This window comes from Rattus norvegicus, chromosome 7 (genome assembly GCF_036323735.1).
Source record: "Rattus norvegicus strain BN/NHsdMcwi chromosome 7, GRCr8, whole genome shotgun sequence".
Classification (NCBI taxonomy): domain Eukaryota; kingdom Metazoa; phylum Chordata; class Mammalia; order Rodentia; family Muridae; genus Rattus; species Rattus norvegicus.
The window spans coordinates 82,432,960-82,459,723 of NC_086025.1; the positions used below are offsets into that span (position 1 = coordinate 82,432,960).

At 39.9% G+C, this 26,764-nt stretch overlaps 1 long non-coding RNA gene across 1 annotated transcript in view; it reads left to right on the forward strand.

The window, feature by feature from the left end:
- The first annotated feature begins 2,465 nt into the window (after nucleotides 1–2,465).
- LOC134479723 (uncharacterized) overlaps nucleotides 2,466–26,764 on the forward strand; it is a 60,855-nt gene continuing 36,556 nt past the window's right edge. The window contains exons 1-2 of the long non-coding RNA XR_010053388.1: nucleotides 2,466–3,771; nucleotides 13,479–13,531. This is a non-coding gene — a long non-coding RNA (uncharacterized LOC134479723). The remainder of the gene's footprint in view (nucleotides 3,772–13,478; nucleotides 13,532–26,764) is intronic.

Sequence of the window (26,764 nt, forward strand, 5' to 3'; positions counted from 1 at the left end):
GAGGTCCCCCTGGGATAGCAAGGTGCTCATGGAAACTCAGTTTAGCACAGAGGGCTCAGAGAGCAGGAGAAATGAGTGGTGGAAAGGCAGCTTATCCGTATGTTTTAGAAGTCTGATAAGGTGGAGCAGAGGTGGTGGGAGAATACAGGTCCCCTGGGATAACAGGATGCTCAGGGCAGCTTGGACAAGAATAGGATTTCTTAGAGCTATAATGATAGGCAGTTGTGAGTTTTCCATGTGGATGCTGAGAACTTAAATTGGAATTTGATTTCTTTTAAAGGCATTAGATATTTTTGATCATTTAATCAAAAGTGTAACCTCTGCATTGAATTCTAGATGAGACATCATAAAGTCAGAGCCAGTGTACTGTTCTTCCAAATCCCTTCAAGAATCCTGCTGACATCTTACAGCGGGACTAGAACAGTGATATGAAATACAATGTACTGGGGTAGTAATTTTGTTACATTTTCAAAAGGAAAATTTAATAACATGTTGATTTGAAATTTGCATGTATAAAGCTTATTAAATGCCATTTATGTACTATCATTTTAATAAACAAAATTCATGTGCAATTGAACTATAAAATATAAACTTGGTATTCAACTCATGCTTACTATATCACTACTGCAGTTCTTTATGTATTTGGAACAATTATCTGCTTGGAAAATATATATGAATGGCTATAAATATTTTTACTCTTTTATGATTTTTTTTATCATCTTATGAAAGTCTTTGTTATTACATAACAAAACTATACTAAGCTACTTTAAAGGAACTTTCTTATTAAACATATAAACTTTAGTTTTTATACTTTATTGACATATGTATGTGTGTGACATTTATATGTTACAAATGTCTACATCCATTTCTATGTCTATATCTATCATACATATATATTATGAAACATAGCTTCTAAAATGTCCATCTTAATTTAAATTCTTTTGTGGCTTGAAAAAATGCTTTTCTTAGACTCGCATGTCTGAACATTTGGTCATATTTGAGGAGGTTATAGAACATTCTGTGATTGAAGCATTGCTGGAGAAAGCACTCCCACTAGAGGTGGACTGTCAGGATTTCTACTGCTATGAAGAAACACAGTGACTCTTATAAAGAAAAATCTTTGATTGGGGCTGCTTATATTCAGAAGTTTGTTTATCATTATGGAAGGAAACATGGCAGTAACATTCTACAGAGTAGCTGAGAGTTCTACATCTGGATCCACAAACATCAGTCTGAGAGGTGGAGATCTGGGCCTACTTTGAGCATTTGAAACATTAAAGCTTCCCCCAGGTCACAAGGTCACAATTATTCCAACAGGTCCACACATCATAATATTGCTATTCTCTGGTGAACAAGCATTCAAATCTGAGGCTGTGGAGACCATTCCTCTTTAAGTTATGATCCTGCTTTTCGAGTATCCACTTCTAGTTCATTTAGTTTTTTGAATGTGCTTGAATACATGATCTCTTAACACTTATCTTGGTGCCAGCTGCTGTGTGTCCTCACAATTTGGACTCTCCCTTTGGAACCATATACTGAAACAAATTCCTTTTGCTGCCATTAATCACTTTTGACAATGACATTTTATCATGTTAATGACAGAAGTGCATGCCTATTTTAAAAATGATTCTTCTGTAAAACATTATTCTTGCTTATTTATTGTACTTATGCATTAATACTAGTAAGAAGATGGATGTATATAGTCTATACTGTTCGTGATTTTATTAGGCAGATTGAAAAGGAAACTTTAACATAAGAAAAAAATTGGCAAAGTAACTTCCACATGGCTGTGGTGATTTCTACAGAAAGATAGGCAGAATTATTGGTTTGCTGACAGGATTGTGACAAAAATTCACAGTAGGTACATTTGGGCAAAGCCTTACAGAGTTTCAATAGACAGATAAGCAAAGGGTGTCCTCAAAGGAATGTCATCATATGGTGAATCTGTGGCTAACAGAATGCAGTGTGAAATTGGGTTCAGGTGACTTTTTGGGCTGGTTTTGCTTAAGGAATTCACACATTCTTAAAATCTATTTACTATAGACGCCTGAATGTAAACTCACATTTCTCAGCATATATCAGATAGGAATATGTGCGTATATTTTTAAATAATATTAATAAAAATTAAAGTATTAAAATATAAAAAATATAAAATGAAGTTCACATAGAAAATACCTAATAAAATCCACAGTTTGTTAAGCACAAATTCACATGTATAAAAAAGTTGAGAAAATCATCAGGATATTTTCTAATTTGTGTTAAATAATGCTTCACAGTGTTTTGCTTCTTCTGTTAAACTTAAAATTATTTTGTTATAAGAAGGATAGAAGTATAGTGTTTTACAATCAGTGATTCAGAAACCCTAAGTTAAAATTTAAAACTCTTATTATAAGTTCCAGAAATGCTTATAAAACAATAAAGATATATTTGGTCAGGTTTTTCTTTTTATTCTTAAAGATTATTGACCCTTTGGGAAATTTTTATTTTCTGCTTGCTTTTTCTAGTTGAAATTCAATTCCTGATATCGACTTGAGAGTGGTCTCTTTCTCTACCCTTTTCTATCAACAGCAATTAGAAAGAACATTTGGACTTTATTTTGAAAGTTTTATACATGTGCCTAACCACTCCAATTCCTCAATTTGTTGATGCAATGTAGGTTGATGTTTATATGCAGGTGAGATCTGGCACAAGTTAGGTCAAGGCCATGATTGAACAGTAAAAAAATTAAGTAGGGACAAAGCTTTTATAAGGTGAGAGAGAAGGGAAAGGAGAAGAAAATCAAAATGGAGACTGAGAAGGATGACCCAGGTCCAAGTGGTCTTAAATGGCCCTAGGTAGTTATGTATATTTCTTAAGGGATGGATTTCTACAGGTCAGATTATCTTATTTAGGAGGGCGGTTTATATCTTTATTATTGTTTATTGTGTGGATATATTGTAGATTGAGAATTTAATATATAAATCTGATTGATAAATTACAGTTTACTGAGCCATGATTTCAAAGGGTAGTTGGGAGTTTTTACCTTAACTACCAGGGGGCAGTTGTTGGGAGTGTGGACAAAGTCCACGGCAGGGAGCCACAGTAGGCCAGCCCCATGCTGGACTTCTAGAGCCCTGATTTTGCTGAGTAGTTAGAACCAGAGAGTTTGTGGCTAGTAGAGAACTGCCAGGAGAGATACTAAGCAGAGATAAATTATGGTTAGTTCCGTATGGCCACACGGTGTCATAACTAACTCTAGGAACAGCTGGTCTAGAAACCAGCGTGGCACCACCAGCTCGAATGGCTCATGGACTGCCTGGGACTGAGAGTCCTTGAGGGCAGTGTAGAGCTGCTGAGATAAAGATACCCCACATGCCATGTGGGTAAACCCCGTAGTACCACTATGGGTGCTGGTGCTAATGTGGAATAAAATGTTCAAGTTTATTTTAAGATTTATTGCAACAATGTAACACCAAGAAGTTTTATAAAATAACATTCTGGATTTCACGTGTTTAGAGATAACCAGTTAAATTCTAGCAGCATCCTTCTATTTAGGGTTCTATAATATGTTGGAACTATAATAGTATAGCTTTATATTCACTTTCCACTGGTATGCATAGTAATTTTTACTTATGTTTGTCATATATGATACATATTTGTATATAGGTTTTAATGTTATTATCAACACCATTGAAGATTTTTGCAAATGATCACAGAGGCACTCCAACATGGCATCAATTTTTTTAACATTGGATTAGAGAAAAATGAATGACTACATGATAAATCTATCAGGTATGAATGATATACTAATGTTGCACTGGGTACATGTACAAGAGAAAGATCATATTGCAGTCAAGATATTTATGTGTTGTGTTATAAGCATAATGGTAAATTCACCATAATAATTATAAGTAAAATACTATTTATAACACATGTCCAATAGTCCCTTGATACATTTTCATTAATCTAACTGGTAGTTTATTTTCTCCTTGATGATACTGTCCCAAGATCATCCTCACTATTCTGTATTCCCAAAGGAACAGATTTTTTTTCAATATCTTGTTTCAAAACCCACAATGGCAGTGGTATAGAGAATTATTTGAAAGGAGGTTTATAGAAGATGGGGAACTGGGGGTAGCCACTAAAGTTCCAGATGACAAGGACCAAGAGGTTCCCAGGATCCAACATGGATAACAAGGGCTGAAATACCAAACAAAGGGGAGAGAGAACCTGTAAAAGACCATATCCAATGGAAAGACCTGCCCCCTGTTTGAGGGATAGGCCACCCACCCATCTCAAAAGTATTAATTCGGAATTGCTCCTGTCAAAAGAAATGCAGGGGTAAAGACTGAAGCAGAGACTGAAGGAAAGGCCATCTAGAGACCACTTTACCTAGGGATCTATCCCATCTGTAGACACCAAACGCAAACATTATTGCTGATGCCAAGAAGTGCTTGTTAAGAGGAGCATGGTATAGGTGTCTCCTGAGAGGCTCTGCCAGAGCCCGATGAAGACAGATGAGGGCACTCAGCCAATCATTAGTCTGAGCACAAAGACACAAATGGAAGAGTTAGGGGAAGAACTGAAGGAGCTGAAGTGGTTTGCAACTCCAAAGGAAGAACAATATCCAACAACCAGACCTCCAAAGCTCCCAGGGACTAAACCAACCAACCAAAGAGTACACAAGGAGGGACCTGTGACTCCAACTACATATTTAGCAGAGGATTGCCTTATCTGGTATCACTGGGGGTGTTGGTAGTGGGGCATGGTTCGATGGAGGTTCGATGACCCCAGCATAGGGAATACTGGGATACTGAGGCAGGATAGGTAGGTGGGTGTGGGAGCACCCTCATGCAGACATGGGAAGAAGGGAAGGGGATCAGGGATTGGTGGAGAGGAAACTGGGAAGTGGGAAACATTTCAAATGTAAATAAATGTAAATAAAATAACCAATAAAAAAGGAAAAGAAATAAAGACATTAAAGCATTAAATAGAATGAGGTTTCATGGGTATAACTTTTGATGAATGTTGTGGATCCTTGATAAGTTTTTCATTCCATCTTGATGATTTTCTCTGTAATACCCAGTTTTGAGAGCACTGAGCAATTTGTGCTGCCCTTCGTTTTTTTTTTTTTATTAACTTGAGTATTTCTTATATACATTTCAAGTATTATTCCCTTTCCCGGTATCCAGGCAAACATCCCCTCCCCCCTCCCATTCCTTATGGGTGTTCCCCTCCCAACCCTCCCCCCATTGCCACCCTCCCCGCCATAGTCTAGTTCACTGGGGGTTCAGTCTTAGCAGGACTCAGGGCTTCCCCTTCCACTGGTGCTCTTACTAGGATATTCATTGCTACCTATGGGGTCAGAGTCCAGGGTCAGTCCATGTATAGTCTTTAGGAAGTGGCTTAGTCCCTGGAAGCTCTGGTTGCTTGACATTGTTGTACTTTTGGGGTCTCGAGCCCCTTCAAGCTCTTCCAGTTCTTTCTCTGATTCCTTCAACGGGGGATCTATTCTCAGTTCAGTGGTTTGCTGCTGGCATTCGCCTCTGTATTTGCTGTATTCTGGCTGTGTCTCTCAGGAGCGATCTACATCCGGCTCCTGTCGGTCTGCACTTCTTTACTTCATCCATCTTGTCTAATTGGGTGGCTGTATATGTATGGGCCACATGTGGGGCAGTCTCTGAATGGGTGTTCCTTCAGTCTCTGTTTTAATCTTTGCCTCTCCCTTCCCTGCCAAGGGTATTCTTTTTCCTCATTTAGAGAAGGAGTGAAGCATTCACATTTTGATCATCCGTCTTGAGTTTTGTTTGTTCTAGGGATCTACGGTAATTCAAGCATTTGGGCTAATAGCCACTTATCAATGAGTGCATACCATGTATGTCTTTCTGTGATTAGGTTAGCTCACTCAGGATGATATTTTCCAGTTCCAACCATTTGCCTACGAATTTCATAAACTCGTTTTTGATAGCTGAGTAATATTCCATTGTGTAGATGTATCACATTTTCTGTATCCATTCCTCTGTTGAAGGGCATCTGGGTTCTTTCCAGTTTCTGGCTATTATAAATAAGGCTGCGATGAACATAGTGGAGCACGTGTCTCTTTTATATGTTGAGGAATCTTTTGGGTATATGCCCAAGAGAGGTATAGCTGGATCCTCAGGCAGTTCAATGTCCAATTTTCTGAGGAACCTCCAGACTGATTTCCAGAATGGTTTTACCAGTCTGCAATCCCACCAACAATGGAGGAGTGTTCCTCTTTCTCCACATCCTCGCCAGCATCTGCTGTCACCTGAGTTTTTGATCTTAGCCATTCTCACTGGTGTGAGGTGAAATCTCAGGGTTGTTTTGATTTGAATTTCCCTTATGACTAAAGATGTTGAACATTTCTTTAGGTGTTTCTCAACCATTCGGCATTCCTCAGCTGTGAATTCTTTGTTTAGCTCTGAACCCCATTTTTTTTGGTTCTTTTTTTTCGGAGCTGGGGACCGAACCCAGGGCCTTGTGCTTCCTAGGCAAGCGCTCTACCACTGAGCTAAATCCCTAGCCCCTGAACCCCATTTTTAATAGGGATATTTGTTTCCCTGCAGTCTAACTTCTTGAGTTCTTTGTATATTTTGGATATAAGGCCTCTATTTGTTGCAGGATTGGTAAAGATCTTTTCCCAATCTGTTGGTTGCCGTTTTGTCCTAACCACAGTGTCCTTTGCCTTACAGAAGCTTTGCAGTTTTATGAGATCCCATTTGTCTAAGATTCTTGATCTTAGAGCGTAAGCCATTGGTGTTTTGTTTAGGAAATTTTTTCCAGTGCCCATTTGTTCCAGATGCTTCCCTAGTTTTTCTTCTATTAATTTGAGTGTGTCTGGTTTGATGTGGAGGTCCTTGATCCACTTGGACTTAAGCTTTGTACAGGATGCTAAGCATGGATCGATCTGCATTCTTCTACATGTTGCCCTCCAGTTGAACCAGCACCATTTGCTGAAAATGCTATCTTTTTTCCATTGGATGGTTTTGGCTCCTTTGTCAAAAATCAAGTGACCATAGGTGTGTGGGTTCATTTCTGGGTCTTCAATTCTATTCCATTGGTCTATCTGTCTGTCTCTGTACCAATACCATGCAGTTTTTATCACTATTGCTCTGTATTTCTGCTTGAGTTCAGGGATAGTGATTCCCCCTGAAGTCCTTTTATTGTTGAGGATAGCTTTAGCTATCCTGGGTTTTTTGCTATTCCAGATGAATTTGCAAATTGTTCTGTCTAACTCTTTGAAGAATTGGATTGGTATTTTGATGGGGATTGCATTGAATCTGTAGATTGCTTTTGGAAAAATGGCCATTTTTACTATATTAATCCTGCCAATCCATGAGCATGGGGGATCTTTCCATCTCCTGAGGTCTTCTTCAATTTCCTTCTTCAGTGTCTTGAAGTTCTTATTGTAGAGATGTTTTACTTGCTTTGTTAAAGTCACACCGAGGTACTTTATATTATTTGGGTCTATTATGAAGGGTGTCGTTTCCCTAATTTCTTTCTCGGCTTGTTTCTCTTTTGTATAGAGGAAGGCAACTGATTTATTTGAGGTAATTTTATACCCAGCCACTTTGCTGAAGTTGTTTATCAGCTTTAGTAGTTCTCTGGTGGACTTTTGGGATCACTTAAATATACTATCATATCATCTGCAAATAGTGATATTTTGACTTCTTTTTTTCCGAACTCTATCCCCTTGACCTCCTTTTGTTGTCTGATTGCTCTGGCTAGAACTTCAAGAACTATATTGAATAAGTAGGGAGAGAGTGGGCAGCCTTGTCTAGTCCCTGATTTTAGTGGGATTGCTTCAAGTTTCTCTCCATTTAGTTTAATGTTAGCAACTGGTTTGCTGTATATGGCTTTTACTATGTTCAGGTATGGGCCTTAAATTCCTATTCTTTCTGTGACTTTTATCATGAAGGGGTGTTGAATTTTGTCAAATGCTTTCTCAGCGTCTAATGAAATGATCATGTGGTTTTGTTCTTTCAGTTTGTTTATATAATGGATCACGTTGATGGTTTTCCGTATATTAAACCATCCCTGCATGCCTGGGATGAAGCTTACTTGTTTTGATGTGCTCTTGGATTCGGTTTGCCAGAATTTTGTTGAGTATTTTTGCGTCGATATTCATAAGGGAAATTGGTCTGAAGTTCTCTTTCTTTGTTGTATCTTTGTGTGGTTTAGGTATAAGAGTAATTGTGGCTTCGTAGAAGGAATTCGGTAGTGCTCCGTCTGTTTCAATTTTGTGGAATAGTTTGGATAATATTGGAATGAGGTCTTCTATGAAGGTTTGATAGAATTCTGCACTAAACCCGTCTGGACCTGGTTGGGAGACCTTTAATGACTGCTTCTATTTCCTTAGGAGTTATGGGGTTGTTTAACTGGTTTATCTATTCCTGATTTAACTTTGATACCTGGTATCTGTCTAGGAAATTGTCCATTTCCTGAAGATTTTCAAGTTTTGTTGAATATAGGTTTTTATATTAAGATCTGATGATTTTTTGAATTTCCTCTGAATCTGTTGTTATGTCTCCCTTTTCATTTCTGATTTTGTCAATTTGGACGCACTCTCTGTGTCCTCTCGTTAGTCTGGCTAAGGGTTTATCTATCTTGTTGATTTTCTCAAAGAACCAACTTTTGGTTCTGTTTATTCTTTCTATGGTCCTTTTTGTTTCTACTTGGTTGATTTCAGCTCTGAGTTTGATTATTTCCTGCCTTCTACTCCTCCTGGGTGTATTTGCTTCTTTTTGTTCTAGAGCTTTTAGGTGTGTTGTCAAGCTGCTGACATATGCTCTTTCCTGTTTCTTTCTGCAGGCACTCAGCGCTATGAGTTTTCTTCTTAGCACAGCTTTCATTGTGTCTCATGAGTTTGGGTATGTTGTACCTTCATTTTCATTAAATTCTAAAAAGTTTTTAATTTCTTTCTTTATTTCTTCCTTGACCAGGTTATCATTGAGTAGAGCATTGTTCAATTTCCACGTATATGTGGGCATTCTTCCTTTATTGTTATTGAAGACCAGTTTTAGGCCGTGGTGGTCCGATAGCACGCATGGGATTATTTCTATCTTTGTGTACCTGTTGAGGCCCGTTTTTTGACCAATTATATGGTCAATTTTGGAGAAAGTACCATGAGGAGCTGAGAAGAAGGTATATCCTTTTGCTTTAGGATAGAATGTTCTATAAATATCCGTTAAGTCCATTTGGCTCATGACTTCTCTTAGTCTGTCGACATCACTGTTTAATTTCTGTTTCCATGATCTGTCCATTGATGAGAGTGGGGTGTTGAAATCTCCCACTATTATTGTGTGAGGTGCAATGTGTGTTTTGAGCTTTAGTAAGGTTTCTTTTACGTATGTAGGTGCCCTTGTATTTGGGGCATAGATATTTAGGATTGAGAGTTCATCTTGGTGGATTTTTCCTTTGATGAATATGAAGTGTCCTTCCTTATCTTTTTTGATGACTTTTAGTTGGAAATTGATTTTATTTGATATTAGAATGGCTACTCCAGCTTGCTTCTTCTGACCATTTGCTTGGAAAGTTGTTTTCCAGCCTTTACTCTGAGGTAGTGTCTGTCTTTGTCTCTGAGTTGTGCTTCCTGTAGGCAGCAGAATGCAGGGTCCTCGTTGCGTGTCCAGTTTGTTAATCTGTGTCTTTTTATTGGGGAGTTGAGGCCATTGTTATTGAGAGATATTAAGGAATAGTGATTATTGCTTCCCATTATATTCATATTTGGATGTGAGGTTATGTTTGTGTGCTTTCATTCTCCTTGTTTTGTTGCCAAGACGATTAGTTTCTTGCTTCTTCTAGGGTAACTTGCCTCCTTATGTTGGGCTTTACCATTTATTATCCTTTGTAGTGCTGGATTTGTAGAAAGATATTGTGTAAATTTGGTTTTGTCATGGAATATCTTGGTTTCTCCATCAATGTTAATTGAGAGTTTTGCTGGATACAGTAACCTCGGCTGGCATTTGTGTTCTCTTAGGGTCTGTATGACATCAGTCCAGGATCTTCTGGCCTTCATAGTTTCTGGCGAGAAGTCTGGTGTGATTCTGATATGTCTGCCTTTATATGTTACTTGACCTTTTTCCTTTACTGCTTTTAATATTCTTTCTTTATTTTGTGCGTTTGGTGTTTTGACAATTATGTGACGGGAGGTGTTTCTTTTCTGGTCCAATCTATTTGGAGTTCTGTAGGCTTCTTGTATGTCTATGGGTATCTCTTTTTTTAGGTTAGGGAAGTTTTCTTCTATGATTTTGTTGAAGATATTTACTGGTCCTTTGAGCTGGGAGTCTTCACTCTCTTCTATACCTATTATCCTTAGGTTTGATCTTCTCATTGAGTCCTGGATTTCCTGTATGTTTTGGACCAGTAGCTTTTTCCGCTTTACATTATCTTTGACAGTTGAGTCAATGATTTCTATGGAATCTTCTGCTCCTGAGATTCTCTCTTCCATCTCTTGTATTCTGTTGGTGAAGCTTGTATCTACAGCTCCTTGTCTCTTCTTTTGGTTTTCTATATCCAGGGTTGTTTCCATGTGTTCTTTCTTGATTGCTTCTATTTCCATTTTTAATTCCTTCAACTGTTTGATTGTGTTTTCCTGGAATTCTTTCAGGGATTTTTGTGTCTCCTCTCTATGGGCTTCTACTTGTTTATTTATGTTTTCCTGGAGTTCTTTCAGGCATTTTTGCGATTCCTCTCTGTAGGCTTCTACTTGTTCTCTAAGGGAGTTCTTCACGTCTTTCTTGAAGTCCTCCAGCATCATGATCAAAAATGATTTTGAAACTAGATCTTGCTTTTCTGGTGTGTTTGGATATTCCATGTTTGTTTTGATGGGTGAATTGGGCTCCGATTGTGCCATGTAGTCTTGGTTTCTGTTGCTTGGGTTCCTGCGCTTGCCTCTCGCCATCAGATTATCTCTAGTGTTACTTTGTTCTGCTATTTCTGACAGTGGCTAGACTGTCCTATAAGCCTATGTGTCAGGAGTGCTGTAGACCTGTTTTCCTCTCTTTCAGTCAGTTATGGGGACAGAGTGTTCTGCTTTCGGGCGTGTAGTTTTTCCTCTCTACAGGTCTTCAGCTGTTCCTGTGGGCCTGTGTCTTGAGTTCACCATGCAGCTTTCTTGCAGCAGAAAAGTTGGTCTTACCTGTGGTCCCGAGGCTCAAGTTCGCTCGCCGGGTGCTGCCCACGGGCTCTCTGCGGCGGCAGCAACCAGGAAGACCTGTGCCGCCCCTTCCGGGAGCTTCAGTGCACCAGGGTTCCAGATGGTCTTTGGCTTTTTCCTCTGGCGTCCGAGATGTGTGTGCAGGGAGCAGTCTCTTCTGTTTCCCAGGCCTGTCTGCCTCTCTGAAGGTTTAGCTCTCCCTCCCACGGGATTTGGGTGCAGAGAACTGTTTATCCGGTCTGTTTCCTTCAGGGTCCGGCGGTGTCTCAGGCAGGTGTCCTGCCGCTCCTGGGCCCTCCCCCACGGGAGCCCAGAGGCCTTATACAGTTTCCTCTTGGGCCAGGGATGTGTGCAGGGGTGAGCAGTGTTGGTGGTCTCTTCCACTCTGCAGCCTCAGGAGTGCCCACCTGACCAGGCGGTTGGGTCTCTCTCTCACGGGGTCTGGGAGCAGAGAGCTGCTGCGGGCCGGGATCCGCGGTTGTGGGACTTCCCTGTGCTGCCCTTCTTTAAATACTACTTTAAGCTTCGCTAACATGTCACATCTTATAGCTTTGTACACTAAACAGAATTATAAAATTAGCACCGATTTATTTGTCTATATTAGAAGAAACACCTGCGCCTTGTTTACAGCATTGCCTACAGAATAGGCATACAGTAAAAAGAAATTAAAGAGAGTAGATATTTCATTCTTCATAGTTTTCACATTTTAAAGCGCAAATCAATTTATTATTATTATTATTATTATTATTATTATTATTAATTTATTTATTTGCATTCCAGTTGCTGCTCTCTGGTTCCCCCTTCCACACCTCTTCATTCCATTCCTCCTCCCTCTTGTCTCTGAGAATTTGCCCCCCACCCCGACTTCCAGCATCCCTAGGACATCAAGTCTCTCAAGTATTAAGCACATCTTCTCCTACTATGGCCAGACCAAGCAGATCTCTGCTATAATTGTGTCAGGGGCCTCAGACCGGCCCTTGTATGCTCCTGGTTGGTAACTCAGTCTCTGAGAGCTCCCTAGGGTCTGAGTTAGTTGACACTGCTGGTCTTTTTATGGGATCACCCTCCCCTTCAGCTTCTCCAATCCTTCCCCTAATTCAACCATAGGGATCTCCGACTTCAGAGTATTTGGGTGTAAATATCTACTTCTGTCTCAGTCAGCTACTGGTAGGGCACTCTGAGTACAGCCAGGCCAGGCTCCTGTCTATAAGCATAGCATAGCATCAGTGTCAGGTCTTGGTGCCCCCCACTCCTGCCTCCACCCCCATGATATGGATCCCAAGTTGGGCCAATCATTGAACAGTGTTCAGTCTCCTCTCCGTTTTTGTCTCTGCTGTACTTTTAGACAGGAACAGTTCTGGGTCAGAAATTGTGACTGTGGGTTAGTAATCCTGTCCTTCCCATTGACACCCAATCTACTAATACAGGTGGACTCTTTCCCCTCCCCAGTGTTAGCGATTTTGGCTTAGCCACTGTATTTGAATCCTTAGAGCCTCTCACCTTCAGGGTCTCTGATTTTAAAGCATGATCTTTCAGTGCTTGAGAGAAATCAACTTCTTTGGGCAGTCGGTACTACTCACTTCAATAATGTACATTCAATATCTCCTATATGTTTAATGATCTCTCTTCTCTGTTTTTTTTCTTTTTAAGAAAACCAGCTACATTTTACTTTAAAATGGACAAATCAAATTTGACAACACACAGCATTCCATAATGGAGCATGTGCCTACACAAAAGTGGCAAAGTTCCATCTTGTTTGAATACAGATCCAAAGTTCTTTTCATTAAAAGTAAAATTGGTGGCTGGAAGAACATAGTACATCTCCATTAGTTGAAGTGCTTGAGGAGGACACTCATTGCAAACCCATTAATATTTCTATTACCTAGAATGACTTTTGGGTCATTCTAAAAACCTAAAAGAATGAAAACGGGAATATGACTGAAGATATTTAGTTATATTCCTTCTAGCCACACATAGTCAAGTATATAAACAAATCACTTAAACTCACTTGTCTATACTTCCTTTTCCCTAACTATGGAATCAGTTACACAGAGATAATAATTTAGAGTCAGCCTGAAATGTATAATAAAACATATAAGCATTAAAGTAAATAATGTATAATATATACACATATATACACATATATATTTGATAAATGTATACAGTGAAGGGTAAACATTTTATATTAAAGGTATTTGTACAATAGTTCTACTCTTTTAAACCAGTAATTTAGAATGCGCTGAGAAAAAAGATCATTAGAAATAGACACATCTATAATAAGTATATTACATTTCACTTACTAGCTAATTATTCTTCACAGATACATGATAGTTCTTCTTCCTGCTTTCAAAAGGAGACAGGGTTGAGGAAAAAGTGAGTATTGTTTAGATTCCATCCTATTGGCTTTTCAATTCCAACTTTCTTAAATCTCCTTTCCCTCAGGGTTCTCCCTGTAGTTTGATACGTCGCTATAGCAAATCTTTCAATCCAAAAACTGATCAACCTAATTTTAATGGAAACTTTGCTCTAATTAATTGTATTTTCATCCTAAATGCCTATTATGGTGCTAGCAGACAGGCTTTGGAACCTATCTACTCCATAGATTTTCTAATGCTTATTCTTGGTTCTGTCTATATCTTTAGAGTCATTCATTCTTTGTGTTTCTTTTCTCTTTCTTCTTCTTCTTCTTCTTCTTCTTCTTCTTCTTCTTCTTCTTCTTCTTCTTCTTCTTCTTCACCTCCTCCTCCTCCTCCTCCTCCTTCTCCTTCTCCTTCTCTTTCTTCCTCCTCCTTCTCTTTCTTCCTCCTCCTCCTCCTGCTATTCTTCCTTCTTCTTCATCTGTATATTCCCAGAAACTCATAGTGAATCCTTCCTATGGTGTTGATTTATATGATATTTCCTCATTGTTGCCTCTTTTGTTTATTGGAAGGGTGCACGTAAAGAGTTCTTTACATGAACATCAGTTTGAAATCAGCTTAACCTATCTATACTACCATCAAAAATTTTTTCCTTTTGCCATACATAATTAAATCAAATTATGCATTCTAATTATATCTTTATTTATCTACTCTAATCTATGTATCTATCATCATCTATCATCTATCATCTATTTACTATAATCTGTTGTCTATCTCTCCTCTCTTCTTTGTTCCCACCATTTTCCTGTTTCTCTCACTTTTGCTATCCTGCTCCAAACCCTTATCTCCTGTCATTATCAGCAGAATTAAGTCAAAAGCATGATAATGAATCATTAATTTTGGTATATGTAAGACTAATAACTGTCAAATCAAGATGATCATAAAGGAAGATGAAGATAAAAGTATTTATGGTCAGTGATAGAAGCAGTGGGTTGTTTGTGAGTTTCTATATCACATTATTGATCTTTGTGATCAAGAATTTATTTTATTAAAATGTCAGGAAAAAGAGGCCCAGAGACAGGCCCAATGTGGGCTCCAACTCAAGGGGAATCCACAAGGCTACTATTACTAAGGCTGTGGAGTGCTCACAAAAGGGGTTTATTATGACTGCCCCCTTGAATGACCCAAAAAGCAGTTAAGATGCAGATATTAACACCCAGCCAATGAACAGAAGCTGCTGACCCCTGTGATTGAATTAGGGAAAAACTGAAAGTAGCTGAAGAGAAAGGCAACCCTATAGTAAAAGCAGCAGTCTCAACATACCTGGACCCCCAAGAACTCTCAGACATGTAACCACCAACCATGCAGCCGACAATAGCTCATAGGAGGTCCCCAACACAAATAAAGCAGAGATCTGGGTTCAGTCAGAGGAGATGAACCTAACCCTCAAGAGACTGGAGGCCCGAGTGAGTAGGGAGGTCTGGTGGGGTGGGGGTTTGGGAGAGATGGGAACATTCTCGAGGAGACAGAGATGGGGAAGAGGTATGGGAAGTAGAACAGTCAGAGGATGGACCAGGATGGAGATAAAATCTGGAATGTAAAAAAAAATTATATAAAAATAAAATTGTTTAAAATGTGGTAATCTCATTAAGATTATTTCTATAATTGCAAACAAAGCAATTTAATATTTCATTTTTATTTCATAATATTTAATTGCTATATTAATGACCTATAATTATGCTTTGCAAACTGTGAGCTTACCTTCTCTGATTTGTTAGATTATGGTCTTCTTACTGTGTGTTTTGTTATTTTTACATGCAATGAGTTGTTTTTTTAAATACTGTCATTTGGGAAAGAAAGTGGACAGTTTTCTGACAGTGCTTAGCATATTTGTAGACCATAGCATTCAGTATTTGACTTAACACAGATTTTATATAGCTTGCGTTAAAGAGCTTGTGAAAACTTGGGAGCATTTCCACAAAGCACACATTTAATTTCTAAGGCAGCAAAATCACAATCACAGATGCTCATATGATAAACATAGAACATGGTCTCAGTGAATGTCATTCTATATGTCCCTTATCAAACCTTGATGCTCTCCAGACAAGGAAAGTTTTGGTTGTTAGACTGTAGTAAGGTCAATATTAATATTTTACACTCTTAGAAATAGCAAACAAACTTTAAGCCACATATTAGAAAAAATATCTTCAACTAGAGTATAGCATAACCCTTCTACTCAGAATATGGATGCACATTCTGTACAGAAACTACTTATTCAGTTACAGCTCCATCTATGAAATTAGATATCTGCACATTTTCTATTTAAATTCTTCTCTCATATATTACATCCAACCTTCAGTTTCTCATTCTCCACTCCTGTGTTACCTTGTACTCACCTCTCCCTGGTTCTACTCATCTTACTGTTCCTTCTCAAAAAGGCAAGTTGTTGAGGGATAGGCTTGTCTTTTTATTATTAAAACATTGTTTCATGGATTGGCAGAGAGTAGTCTACAGGCCAGACTTTGGTATCATTGATTTAATGAACTTCCTATTTCAGTGTTTTAAACATTCTTCCTTACAACCACCTAATTGGTTTAATAAAGATCTGACCAGCCAATTATCTAGGAAAAAGAGAATAGGGCAGGACTTCTGATCTCAGTAAGGGGTTGATACTGACAGGACACACACACACACACACACACACACACACACACACAGAGAGAGAGAGAGAGAGAGAGAGAGAGAGAGAGAGAGAGAGAGAGAAACTACAAGGGAGGAAGGTATTGAGTGACCATAAGAACACATATAAACCAGAGCCACCCAGGGTAAGACTTTGATTGAAAGGACTACATGACTGGGAAACAGACATTCTTAGAGTGTTAGAATAGCTCAGAACCCAACCACCTTATGCTTGCAACTTCTTAATAAAATACTAGATTTCTGTGTCTTTACTAAGGAGATAAAACAGACTAGAGTGGGATTAAAAATGCCCAGCAGTTATCTGAGAACAGGAGTGCAAAATGCCATTATGAACAAATTACTATTAAGGAAGTCTCTGAAGAATATCAACTAAAACAAAGTATATCAAGTTACAATAAAACTCAAGTCTAAGTGGACTAAGGACCTCATCTTAAAACTGGATACACTAATTATCATAGAAGAGAAAGAGGGAAATAACCTGGAATGAATTGGTACAGAAAACAATTGCCTGTACAGAACACAAATGGCTCAGGCTCAAATCATAAATGGGACCTCATGAAACTTCAAAGCTTCTCTGGAAGGTGAAGGACATTGTCAATAGACCAAAACAGTATCCTGCATTTGGGAAAGGACCTTCACCAACCCTATATCTAACAGAGGGCTAATATCCAAGGTAAAAGAAATTAAGAAGTTAGGCACAAACAACACAAAGAGCTCAATTAAAAAATGGAATACAAGGCTAAATAGAGAATTCTCAACAGAGAAATCACAAATGTTGGAGAAACAATAAAAGAAATATTCAAAGTCCTTAGTTAATAAGGAAATGCAAATCAAAACAATTCTGAGGTTCCGTCTGACACACATCAGAATGGCTAAAATAAAAAAACTCAAGAGATAATACATGCTGGTGAGGATATGGAGCAAGGGGGGGAATACTTCCTCATTGGTAGTGGGAGTATTAACTTGGACAAACACCTTGGAAATCAATTTGACTGTTTGACAGACAACTGGGAATACTTCTATCTCAAGACTCAGCTATACCATTCCTGAGCATATTCCCAAAAGATGATCTATTATCACAAAAAGACACTTGCTCAACCATGTTCATAGCAGCTTTATTTGTAATAACCAGAAAATAGAAACAACCTAGATGTCCCTCAGCTGAAGAGTGGATAAGGAAATGTAGCACATCTACATACTGGAATACTATTCAGCTATTAAAACAAAATATTATGAATTTTGCAGCAAATGAATGAAACTTGAGAATATCATCCTGAATGAGGTAACCCATTTCCCTAAAGAGTACGGTATGATATGTATTCTCTTATAAGTGGATATTAGCCATAAAATACTGGCTGCTCATGCTACACTCCACAGATGCAAAGAAGATAAACAAGAAGGAAGACACAGGCAAGGATGTTCAAGAATCAGTGGGGGTGAACTTAGGTGTAAGTTACTTCATTGAGAACATAGAAGTGAAGAAGTCACCTCCTATAACCAAGCAGGAACCACAGTGGTGCACTAGAGACACCAACCCATCCACAATATTTTTGACCCAAAATTTATCCTACAAGAAATGCAGGTACAAGGGATGGAACAGAGACTAAAGAAATGACTAACCAATAACTGGCCCAACTTGAGACCCATCCCATGTGCAAGCACCAATTCCTGACATTATTAATGATACCCTGTCATGCTTGTAGCCAGGATCCTAGCATTGCAGTCATCTGAGAGGCTCTACATAGCAGTTGACTCAGACAGATGCAGACACACATAGCCAAAGTTGAATGGAGCTTGCAGACTCTCATGGAAGAATAGGAGGAAGAATTGACTGCTCTGAAAGGGATAGGAGCTCAACAAGAAGACCAATAGAGTCAACTACTCTTGGCCACTGGGACTTCTAGAGTCTGAACCACCAATCAAGAAACATATACAGTCTGAACATAGGTTTCCCCACACATATGTTGCAGATGTGCAGCTAGGTCTTCATGTGGGTCCAGGCAACTGGAGTGGGATTTATCTCAAAAGCTGTTAACTCTACATGTGATAGGTACTTCTAGCTGGGTTATCTTGTCTGACCTCAGTGAGAGAGGATGTTCCTAACCATTCAGAGACTTGAAGTGCCAGAATAGGGGTGTAGCCAGTGGTGTCCTTTGGCTGCTCAGAAGAGAAGGAGAGTGGAGCATGGGGAATGATTGTGGGATTGGGTGACCAGTAGAAGGGCAGTATGTAGTATATGAAGTGGATAAATAAAAATTCAAATTAAATAAAAATACAAAAATAACCGAAAACAAATGACCAGACACATCCCCTCATATAAGGTTTGACAAGGCAACCCAGTAGGAACAAAAAGACATGTCATGAACAGCCCATGGTCCCACACTTAGGAGTCCATCAAAAACATCAAGCTACATCCAGAAGACAAATGATTGACAGTTCATAGTTGATTTATTCTCTCTGAGCCCCTATGAATCCTAGTTAGTTGATTCTTTGGGTTTTCTTGTAGTATCCTTGATCCCCCAGGCTGCTACAATCCTTCCATTCCTCTGCTGGATTGCCCAACCTCTGCTTGTTTGGCTCTGGATCTCTGCATTTGCTAGCACGAGTTTCTGGATAACATCTCTTTGATGACAACTTTGCTAGGGTTTGATGTCAAATAGTACAATAGAATATCATTAGTAATCATTTCATTGACCTTTTCTTTTCCTTTCTTGTATGTCATGTTTGATTCAATCCTAAGACTCTGATCTGACCAGCCTCTGGTTCCTGCTAGTCATAAGATCACATCTCTCAGCATGAGTCTCAAGCTAGCCAGTCTTTTGTGGAGAGCCGCAATAACATTAGCCACCACAAGATGGCGGTGGCTTCCACTGCGCCCCACGTGGAAAGCCGGTATAGCTTTTGCCGTTACAAGATGGCGCTGGCCTCGGCCACACAGGCCGACTTCCTTTCAGGAAGTTAACTGTGTGCGCATGTGCAAGAGTGCCTTCGTGCTAGGTCTTTGCCCACTCTGGGGCGTGCCTATGAGATCATGGGTAAGCAACCAATCAGGTGTGGATGCGCCGCACTAGGGTGTATATGAGCCGCACCATGCTGGCGCCCCAGGCTCTCTCTTTAAGATTCAATAAACATTTAGCTGCAGAAGGATTCATGTGTCCGCGCGTGTGTTCTTGCTGGCGAGATAGCGCGGGATTTCTGGTGCCGAAACCCGGGATAAAAACGCCACACCATCGCCAGGCGCCGAGGAGGGTCCTCTGTCCGCAGAGAGAATCCAGAACTGCAGTGTTTTAGGGTAAGCTCTGAAAGATATGTTTGGTCTTGATCTGTTTCACTTCTCTCCCCCACTAGAAGATGCAGCAGAAATTTTTGTTATCGTTTTAGCAGCCTTCATGCTTTCTCTTTTGGTTTTTGATTTTGTGGCTGCTGCTAGGCAACATCAGAGGTCATACCTAGAAGATGGGAGCTGCCCAACTGTAATAGCAGGACAGAGAGTGCTAGGGGAGTTACAAGGCAGCATGTCAGAAACAGAGCGGGATAAAAGATTAAAGAGCTCAAAGAGAAAAGATAAATATAAGAAAAAAGCCCCTCCCAAAGACTTCAGATCTGAGGGAGCAAGAGGTTGGGGAAAGAACGCCCCGGGAGAGAAACAGAGAAAGGAGAAGAAAGCTTTGAAAGGGAGAAGCCTTTATCCGGTAAAGGAGTTAGAGGCTTTAGAGCTTGATAGCTCAGAGACAGATGAGCTTAGCTCCTCTGAAGAAGAAGATTTAGAAGATGAGGCAGCTCACTATGAAGAAGAAGGATACTACCCAGATGGACAACGAGCTAACAGCTTGGGTAAACAGAAGAAAGTGGGAGGTGGAAACCATGCGGTTTCCCGGCCTATAAGCCCCAGCGCCCCTCCATCTTATATGGAGAGATTTCACTCAGATTCCTTCTTCACTAAAGAGGAACAGAAAAAGATACAGCAGCCATTTCCGGTGTTTGAGGCTGCCGATGGAGACCGTGTTCACGCACCAGTAGAATATGTTCAAATTAAGGAACTTGCCGACTCGGTCCGTAACTACGGAGTTAGTGCCAATTTTACTATTGCTCAAGTCGAGAGGCTTGCCACTCTGGCCATGACTCCAGGAGACTGGCAGACAACAGTGAAGGCTGCGCTCCCTAATTTGGGACAATATATGGAATGGAAAGCCTTGTGGTATGACGCCTCTCAGGCACAGGCCAAAATCAATGCCATTGCTGAAGGCGATCAGAGAGATTGGACACTTGATCTGCTAACAGGACAAAGGCAGTATGCCAATAATCAAATAAACTATAACTGGGGAGCATACGCTCAAAACTCCGCTGCCGCTGTTAAGGCGTGGAAGGCACTTTCCAAGAAGGGAGAGTCTGGGGGACACTTAACAAGAATTATACAAGGCCCCCAGGAGCCATTCTCAGACTTCGTGGCTAGGATGATGGAGGCAGCAGGCAGGATCTTTGGAGACCCTGAACAGGCAATGCCTTTAGTGGAACAGTTGGTCTATGAGCAAGCCACACAGGAATGCAGAGCAGCTATTACACCTAGGAAGAGCAAAGGATTACAGGACTGGCTGAGAGTTTGCCAAGACTTGGAGGCCTGCATACTAATGCCGGCCTCGCGGCTGCTATCCTACAGGGCCAAAAGTGCTCAGGTACAGGTGATCACAGGATCTGCTATAACTGTGGCAAACCAGGACATCTGAAAAAGGAGTGTCAGGCCCTCACAAAGAAGAGAGCACCAGGACTGTGTACTAAGTGTGGGAAAGGCTATCATTGGGCTAGTGAGTGTCACTCAGTTAAAGATATCAGAGGCAGGCTTATTCAGCCCGGGCCTCCCCAGGCAGAAGGGGGTGAAAACATTCCAAAAAACGGGTATCTGGGCCCCAAGTCTCAGGGCCCCAAAACATATGGGACTCCAGCTCACAACAAACAGACACCATGGTTCACAGAACTACAAAAGGCTCAGCAGGAGTGGACCTCCATTCCACCACCCAATTCATATTAATGCCACTGATGGGTGTGCAACCTGTCCCCACTGACTACAAAGGCCCCTTACCCGGGGGAAGTGCCGGCCTTATTTTGGGTCGATCCTCCTTAACCTTAAAGGGACTTATTGTTCACCCTGGAATAATAGATCAAAATTACACGGGAGAAATTCAAGTTCTCTGCTCTTGCCCTCAAGGCGTTTTTTCCGTCTCCTCAGGTGACAGGATTGCTCAGTTGATTATCCTTCCAAGCTTACATGATCATTTTCCTTCTTCCGGGGAACCTAGAGGCACCACGAAGTTTGGCTCTTCCGGGACTGATTCTGCTTATTTAATGATGGACCTTAATTCCAGACCCTCTTTAGAGTCGAAAGAACTCTATATATAGAAGCGAAAACTTTTATGGGAATTCTAGATACAGGGGCTGATAAGAGCATTATCTCCTCTAGTTGGTGGCCTAAGGCATGGCCTGTCACTCAATCATCCCATTCCTTACAAGGACTAGGGTATTAGGCCAGCCCCACTATCAGCTCATGCTCCTTGATCTGGCATGCTCCAGAAGGCCAATCAGGAAGGTTCATTCCTTATGTCCTCCCTCTTCCTGTTAACCTTTGGGGGAGGGATGTCTTACAGGGTCTAGGACTGACATTGACCAATGAGTACTCTCGACAAGCTGTTGAGATTATGAAGAGAATGTGTTATGAGGAAGGGAAGGGATTAGGAAAAAAGGAACAAGGAAAATTAGAACCGGTCCCACAAGAAGGTAATATAGGAAAGCAGGGCCTGGGTTTTTCCTAGGTGCCATTGAGGGTTCTATGCCCATACCCTGGCTTACAGAAGAGGCTAAGTGGGTTCCTCAATGGCCTCTATCCTCTGAAAAATTGGAAGCTGCCACTAAATTAGTTAATGAACAATTACAGCTTGGTCATTTAGAACCGTCCATTTCACCATGGAATACTCCTATTTTTGTGATAAAGAAAAAATCAGGAAAATGGAGACTTCTCCATGATTTGAGAGCCATTATTGCACAGATGTGTTTATCTGGCTAGATCCAACGAGGCCTACCCTTACTCTCCGCCTTACCTAAGCAGTGGAAGATAATAATTATAGATATTAAGGATTGTTTCTTTTCCATCCCCTTGTGTCCACAAGACAGACAGAGGTTTGCATTTACTATACCAGCTGTTAATCATCTTGAACCTGATAAGAGATTTCAGTGGAAGGTCCTGCCTCAAGGCATGGCCAATAGCCCCACTATGTGCCAACTAAATGTGCAACTAGCCCTTGAACCTATAAGGAAGCGATTTCCATCTTTGCTTCTGGTTCATTACATGGATGATATTCTAAAGTGTGATAGAGATTTAACAACCTTACAGACCTCATATCCCATCTTAATCAAAACATTGGGACAATGGGGACTACAAGTCGCTACAGAAAAGGTTCAAATTGCAGAAATTGGCTTATTTCTGGGATCGGTCATTTATCCTGAAAAAATAGTTCCTCAGAAATTAGAGATTCGCAGAGATCATTTACATACCTTAAATGATTTCCAAAAATTATTGGGAGATATAAATTGGCTGAGACCATTTTTAAAGATTTCCTCTGCTGAGTTGAAACCTTTATTTGATATTTTGGAAGGGGACTCTCATATCTCCTCTCCGAGAGCAGTGACACCAGCTGCAAACCAAGCCTTACAAGTTGTAGAAAGTGCCTTACAGGATGCTCAATTACAGCGCATTGATGAAACCAAGCCCTATGATTTATGTGTTTTCAAAACTATACAATTACCAAGAGCTGTCTTGTGGCAAAATGGGCCTTTATTGTGGATCCATCCCAATGCATCTCCTGTTAAGATTATTGACTGGTATCCCGATGCGGTTGCTCAGCTTGCACTCTGCGGGTTGAAGGCAGCTATTACTCATTTTGGGAAAGAACCCAAAATTCTGGTAGTACCATACACAGCCATTCAGGTACAAACATTAGCTGCTACCTCAAATGCTTGGGCAGTGTTAGTTACTTCCTTTGCTGGACAGATTGATAATCATTATCCAAAACACCCGATCCTGCAATTTGCCTTAAGCCAAGCCATTGTGTTCCCACACATAATGTCTCAGGAACCACTTGTTGATGGGGTTGTAGTGTATACAGATGGGTAAAAAACTGGTGTAGGTGCTTATGTGGTCAATAATAAGGTAGTATCTAAGCAGTATAATGAAACCTCACCTCAAGTTGTGGAATGCTTAGTGGTGCTAGAGGTCCTTGAGACCTTCCCAGGCCCGCTTAACATTGTGTCAGATTCCTCCTATGTGGTTAATGCAGTTAAGGTTCTTGAGGTGGCTGGAATAATCAGGCCTTCCAGAAAACTTGCTCAAAATTTTCAGCAAATTCAATATACCCTTCTCAGCAGGAGATCCCCTGTATTTATAACACATATTAGAGCTCACTTGGGCCTTCCTGGTCCAATGTCCCGTGGAAATGACCTAGCGGACCAAGCTACAAGAGTGATTGCAGTTGCCTTGTCCCTCCAATTACATGTAGCAAAAGAATTTCACAGACAATTTCATGTGACGGCTGAAACTTTACACCGCCGATTTGCTTTGACTAGAAAAGAAGCTAGGGAGATAGTTACCCAATGTCAAAATTGTTGTCAATTCCTGCCTGTACCCCATGTGGGAGTTAATCCACGAGGAATCCGACCGCTACAGGTCTGGCAAATGGATGTTACTCATATCCCTTCTTTTCGAAGACTTCAGTATCTGCATGTTTCTGTTGATACATGCTCTGGCATCATGTTTGCTACACCTCTAACAGGAGAAAAGGCCTCACATGCAATTCAACATTGCGCCGAGGCATGGAGTGCTTGGGGTAAACCCAAACTCCTTAAGACAGACAATGGACCAGCTTATACTTCTCAAAAATTTCAACAATTCTGCCAACAAATGGATGTGACTCATCTGACTGGTCTCCCGTATAATCCTCAGGGACAGGGCATTGTAGAACATGCCCATCGCACTCTCAAATCCTATTTAATGAAACATAAAGGGGGAGTCGGGGAGGCTCTACCCTCAGTACCAAGAGTAGCTGTTTCCATGGCACTCTTCACCCTTAATTTTTTAAATCTTGATGCCCAAGGCCATACTGCGGCCGAACGTCACTATTCAGAGCCTGATAGACCAAAAGAGATGGTAAAATGGAAAGATGTATTGACTGGCCTATGGAAAGGCCCGGATCCTATTTTAATAAGATCCAGGGGAGCTGTTTTTTTTTTTTTTTCCGGCAGGAAGAAGATAACCCATTCTGGCTACTGGAACAACTGAAACAGAGAATTCTGACGCCTAGAAATGACTCCCGGATGGATCCCTCGGAAACTACCTCTAGCCCTCATACTGCCTCTTTGGATTTGGATTCCTAGTACTTCAAAGAATGGGTGGGGGTGGCTCTGTTTGGTGCAGCCCTATGCTGTGGATTAGTGTTCATGCTATGGTTGGTCTGCAAACTCAGATCTCAACAGAAACGCGACAGGGTCGTTATCACTCAAGCACTTGTGGCCATTGAACAAGGGGCCTCCCCTGAAATTTGGTTATCTATGCTCAGGACTTAGTCGGTATCTGAGTTCTCTGCTCTTGCACCCCATGCATCTGTGGATCCATTGCACTGGGATGAGAGAGACTCAATGATTCTTTGATCAGCCCTTCTACATCGCTGAGGTTTCCTCATTGCACGAGATAGGGTGATCATGATTTCCCCACTAACTCATTGTTAATGAAATATGTAAACACTCAGGATCAGCTTATATTGCTGATTTTCATTTATCTTACAAGGAGGCTACTGTCCCATTCTTGAGCCTTTGGGGAAAGTGGTAAAAAGAATAGTTGCGGCCAGCCACCATGGTCGATAAATAATGGTGGATGAAGTAAAATAACTTCCTGTTGATTTACACAAAATAGGAGAAGGCTTTGTCAGAGGGAAGTTTTGATGACGCAGCAAAAATATTAGTATTCAACCTATTACTGCTGGAACTCATTCAACTACAGATTGAGTATCTGGTCCCATATACACTCCAAAGACAATATTTTCATCTGTATTTTATACTCTCTTCCCTATCTGCTCTACCAAGAACAGCCCTAGGCATATAAATCCAAATTTTAAAAGTTGTGCTAATGATTACTTAACTCAAACACAATATTCAAACAATCACATATGAAATAGGCTAGAGTGTTTCCTCTGCCTATTTATCAACTGTTAGATGTTTATTATTCTACTTTGATACAGCAGGTAAAATATAAGTAACCCAAATAACTTTGAAATTATATAAATATTAATTGATAATGGGAACAAAATAAAACTATTTCATTCTCGGTATGAAATACAAAAATTGCTTGCATCTTGTGTTTTCATTTGCAAAAGCTTGATGCTATCTGCTAAATACAGGATTCCTTTCCTTAAGTACTGAGCTTATGGCAGGATAATTTCATATTTGCTACCATATATCTAGAGACATAATACTGTTCCCACACAACATAAACAACCGCAACCTTACAAACTCGTGGAAACTAATAACTTTCTACTGAATGGTCATTGGGTCAAGGAAGAAAAAAAGAAACGATTTAGAAACTTCCTAGAATTTATTGAAAATAAAGACAAAGCATCGCTAAACTTATAGAATGCAATGAAAGTGGTGCTAAAAAGAAAATTCGTATTAGTGAGTTTTCATATTAGTGACTTAATATCACTCTTGAAAGCTCTAGAACAGAAAAATGTAAATACACCAAGAGGAGTAGATGGCAGGAAATAATCAACCTGAGGACTGAATTTAATAAAATAGAAGCAAAGAGGACAACAGAAAGAAAAAATATAGAGCTAGTTCTTTGGTAAAACCAATAAGATAGACAAACACTTATCTGAACTAAATAAAAGTCATGAGAAAATATTCAGATTAATAAGTCAGAAATAAAAAAATGATATAACAATAAATGCTGAAGATTTCCAAGGAATCATTAGGTCATACTCAAAATACATACATATACATATGTATACCTATATATTATATATGGTTATTTTTCTTTATTGATAGTACTTATCAAAATTAAATCAAGATCAAGTAAACAATTTAAATATGACATCTAAAGAAACTAAAAACAATCATGAAATGTTTCCCAGACAAAAATGCCAAGGGTCAGACAGGTATACCACAGAATTTTACTAGAATATTGAAGAAGACCTAATACCAATACTCTTCAAATTACTACACAAAATAGAAACATAAGGAACATTGTCAAACTCATGCAATGTGGCGACAGACACCCTGATACATAAACCACACAAAGATTAAATGAAGACAATTAGAAATCAATTTCTCTCATGAACTTTGATGCAAAAATAATCAATAAAATACTTACAAACCAAATACAAACCACATCAAAAAGACCATGAGGCTTCAACCTATGGCTTCACCAATAGGCTTCAACCTATAAATGCATGGATGGATCAACATATAAAATAATCTGTCAATGTAATATACCATATATACAAATTAAAAAAAT